The sequence below is a fragment of the Capricornis sumatraensis genome, chromosome 18 (assembly GCF_032405125.1).
Source record: "Capricornis sumatraensis isolate serow.1 chromosome 18, serow.2, whole genome shotgun sequence".
Taxonomy (NCBI): Eukaryota; Metazoa; Chordata; class Mammalia; order Artiodactyla; family Bovidae; genus Capricornis; species Capricornis sumatraensis.
Window position 1 is genome coordinate 29,751,681 of NC_091086.1, and position 4,838 is coordinate 29,756,518.

General features: G+C 40.1%; 1 pseudogene; it reads right to left on the bottom strand.

The window, feature by feature from the left end:
• Positions 1-3,390: 3,390 nt before the first annotated feature.
• Positions 3,391-4,616, bottom strand: LOC138094320 (E3 ubiquitin-protein ligase RNFT1 pseudogene; annotated as a pseudogene).
• Between the last annotated feature and the right edge of the window lie 222 nt (positions 4,617-4,838).

Sequence of the window (4,838 nt, forward strand, 5' to 3'; positions counted from 1 at the left end):
GGGGGAATTGAAAGGCCTGTTAATGAAGCATCAGCATAGAAGCATCAGCATTACTGGCAACAGTAATGGTTTTTGTTTTATTCTCCTCTCTGAACTAAGTGGAGCACTGAGGACCTTGAACAGGACCTTTGGCCTAGAGTGGATGAGCATCCTCCCCAGGGCTGTAGGGCACTGCATCAGAGAACCTCTAGGGGGCAGCACTCAGATTCAGATCTCAGTGAGACTCAGCTGCAGGGCTGTGCAGGCATCCAGGAACACCATCTCCTGCTTCTCACGTAAAGATTAGTGCACATGCAAAGAGAAGACCCCTTGGAAAAGACCCTGATGCTGAGAGGGATTAGGGGCAGGAGGAGAAGCGGACGACAGAGGATGAGATGGCTGGATGGCATCACCGACTTGATGGACATGAGTTTGGGTAGACTCTGGGAGTTGGTGATGAACAGACAAGGAGGCCTGGCGTGCTGCGATTCATGGGGTTGCAAAGAGTCGGACACGACTGAACGACTGAACTGAACTGAACTGAAAGATAAGGAACATTTCTCAAGCAGTAATAAGGTCTTGAATACAAAAAAGCAGCAAACCAGAACATTCCAACAAGAAAACAAGAACAGACTAGTGTGTCCAAAAGAATACAAGCCAAGTTTCACCAAGTTTTTATTGAGAACAAACTGGATGATTTTATGAGAATCCTAATGTATAATAATCATAATTGGATTATAATTATATTTAACATTTGGTCCTTGTTCCATATATGATTCAGTCATTCTCGGTCATTTTGTCATTTTTATGAGATCTGGTCATGAAAGTTCCATAAGCATCCTGGGTTTACTTACAGAGCACGACCTGGAATGGTTGTCTCCTCCCTGCTGATGGAAGTGAACATTCTGGAGACACTAGCTGAACAGACGTCAGGGCATTTATTTCTGGATCTTCATCATATCTCACATTCACCAATTTTAACTCTATTCAGAGAATTCCTCTCGTAGTCTTGACCAGTCTGAAAAGTAAATGACCAGTCACTTCAAATAGTGTGTGAATTTTATTAAAAGAGGAGATGAATCTTTAGATTGCCTTTGGGAAAGTTTCAAGCCGGGTGATTTGTGACACAGATTGCTTTTCCTCCCTGAAACACCTGAAAGTATCCTATAGCTCAGCAATGTTTGGATCCTCACTTTAACTGCCTACGATTCAGATGTGAACTGGTGTGCCCGGTCTGAGACATCTGGGTGAATTCACACATCTGTGAAAACCCCAGGCCTTGCCTGATTTCTGCTGATTCTCAGAGTGACTGACACCCTCCTGGTCCCTCCTCCTGCCTCTGGCTTCTGGGGCCACATGTGCTGTCTCTGCATCAGCCTCTCCCGACCCAGCAGTAATTCTCAGCCCTTTGCCATTTTCTCCCGAAAGCTCACTCTGTAAGCATTTCATGAGTAATACACCGTACTGAAGGTTTGAGACTCATGGGTGAAGAGTGCATGGGTAGGTCATGTTGCTTTATTCAAGGTGTGACTAGGTCCCAGTAGTTCTCTTTCCTATTCCCCCTCCCTTCCCATTGTCCCTGGAAGCTCCATGATCTGCTCCCTCCATTAGCCAAACTAACCCAGGTCCTCTTAGCTCCTAGCTCTGCCCTGCCACCAGGGATCCGCAGAACAAAGTGTCATCTGTGTAAAAAGACCTGGACTTCTTAGAAGATAGCTAGAAATATAATAACAGCAACAGTTCATGACTCGATGGACATGAATCTGAGTGAACTCCGGGAGTTGGTGATGGACAGGGAGGCCTGGTGTGCTGCGATTCATGGGGTCGCAAAGAGTCGGACACGACTGAGCAACTGAACTGAACTGAACTGAACTGAACTAATGTATTGAGATCCAGTCTGAGTCTCTGCCTGCTTTGAAAGGCAGCACAATGTTTTAGGAAAGGAGCTGAATTTAGAGTCAGTTTCTTGGGGTTAGAGCCAGCAGCACCCCTCAGTAGCCATGTGGTAAAGTCAGCAACCCATTTCAAACCTCAGTTCATCATCTGAAGAGTGAAGATGTTACTAATATTTTGAATTGTTATGCTGATTCAAATAGTTTTGAAATAGTTTTTGGAATAGTTTAAGCAGTGCACTCTGGAACATGGAGCAGCAGTGCCCATGATGTTCAGCTTTTCAGGACTGAGGAGGCTGCTGGCCTTTTGGGTGTGGCGTGTCCTGCATTGTGCAGAGATTCTAGGTAACACAGACTACTTCATTACATTCCAGATAACATGCCTGTGGAGAAACATGTCTGGGCACATGCGAGGATAAAGTATGTGGCCTCTGACCTTCCACCTTTCACACAAAATGGAGGTGGATTCATATACAGTGCAGATGATTCTTCAAAAAAAGTTTCCTCATTCTGTGTTATTTTAGCCCTATCTTTGTTCGAAGGTGGTAGTTTCTGTGGCATCCGATGGCATCACCAAAATTTTAATTACAATCTTGAGACTTCTTCTATAAGGAGTGCTTCCACTTAGGATATTTTTGTTTAATCTTTCAGTTGAAACTACATTATACCCTCCCGAAGACAAAAAAGAAGGAGAAAAATTATGGAACAGAGGCCACAGAAATTTTCCACATGATGAAGATACAAGGAAGCAGGTGATTCATGCATTGATCAGCTATTGATGTCAAGTATTAATAGTTGCCTTTTGTTTTAATCCATGTGAGTTATTTTAATAGCTATTCAGGATAGTCCATGATATTATACAAAAAGGAAGATCTGAACATTAAAGCTGATGGAAGGATGGTATGCATGATGTCCACAAAACAAAAAGCAATATAAGTCATCTATTCTCAATGATTGCTAATCATACTACAGAGAAAATTACAATATTAAAATATATCATTATCAATGAATTAATCTTCCTTAGAAAATCTGATTATTACAGGTAAAATATAGAATTTAGAACTTTCATTTTAAATACAAATTTTATTTTAAAATTTTAGAATTTTTTCAATGGGAATTATAAAGGTAAATGATAAAGAAAATTTTACATTCAGGTAATATGTCTTAAAACATTATGAAAAATAGTTTTTATTAAGAAAATGATGTCAGGAAAGTGTAGCTGAATTCCCCTAAAACCGTAAGTTCTAGTTATGCAATTATCATTTTGGTAGCATTAATAAGCAAACACGTTTACAGTTTAATACTGCAGCTATCTGTCAAGTAGTTAGGAAGAATAAATGTTGCATGTGCATTAGGTTGAACATTACTTACCTATATTTTTAAATATGGAGTTCTTTCATTTAATTTTTTGATAATTTGGACTACACACTTAAGTCTTATTGTAATACTTTAAAACCATTTAGAAACATTTTCCTTAACATCTAGCCTTGAAAACCCATTCTAATGCCTTTATCAATAGTCACTGTAGCCAAATGAAATCGGTATTTTTTGGCCTTAATGTGAAGTTTAAAACTTCATGTATTCAAAGCTGTGATGAAGTGACTCCATGTTTCCATTTGTTTATATGGTCTGAAATCACAGTTCTGTACAGTGGTCATGTTTTTTCTCTCCACAAAATATATGCTGACAGATGAGAAGAACTGGCTTTTGAAATTCATCTTGACATATTGAACAAATATCATCTGCATCTGAACACTGTCTCTTGCTGGTAGCCACTCCATAACTTGGTCATGTAAAAAATATTGGCAAAACCTGTCTGAAAATTCTTAGATGTCAAAAAAAGTCCAAAAGGTTTAGTATGAGGTAGAATAAAACCAGCAATATTCTAAGAATCCATCTAATTATGTTACTAAACTCCTCATAGCTTATAAGGTAATGAAACCAAACTGGTATGGAAACAAAAGTTTGATAATACTGACACAATTCTTCTAAAAGCATATACCAGTAATTCTAGGATTTAAAAGGCACAATGAAAGAAGGCATTTTAAGTAAATAGGCATTTTAAGCCCATGAAGAGGAATGTCAGAATGAAGCCTGTAATTCCAATGAATCAAAGTACTTCCCAGAAACTCTAATGGACTATGGTAAGAGTTTTTAAAATTAAGCTGTAATGAAGTGACTGAGAATAAAATGTGTAATATGAAAGAATGGAAAATCCTGCTAAGACTATCAGTAACCAAACACACTAAATCTCTGAGCACCCTTCTCTTAAACCTGGTTTACAATGCTTTTATTTGCCTATATGAAAGTTGTGAGCAGTCCAGTTCCAAGAGCAATTCTTGTTATGTGCTGCATAACAAGTTTTACTCCCAGAATCAAAATATATGGAAGACTTTTTTGCAGTCCCTCGAAGAGGTATTTGAATTCTGAGAAGGAGCTACGATGATCTCTAGGCTCTGTGTTGGTTACATCAGGCTGCCTTGCTTCATTGTGGGAGTGACTCCATAACTGGCTGTGTACACATCCGTGGGAACAGCTATGGACTCCTGACCTTATAGTAGTATCTCTTGAGCTTAGATTTTCAGCACACTCTTTAGGTATGGAGTTTATCTGAATACGAACATCTCCAGAATAAAAGCAGGAAGCTTTTCCTGTCAATCTTGTTTGGACACATTGGGAGGCTGAGGCATCCTCACTGACTGCAGCTCCAAAAGCGCTGAGCAATTGGCTAAAGTTGGTTTGCATGAGCCTTGAGATCCAAACTTCTTTACTTGTGGGTTCTGCCTCCTCTTGTAACATTGAGTGGACTGAGGCCCAGGCATTGACAGCAGGAACAGTGGGAGACACCCTGAGGCTTTCAGTCAGGGCCATCACCATCAAACCCCACTACCAGCATCTCAGGCCTGCTTAGCAGCCCAACTAGTTGTCTTTCCAATGCCAGTATTACCCAGTTTGGGCTTCTCAGGT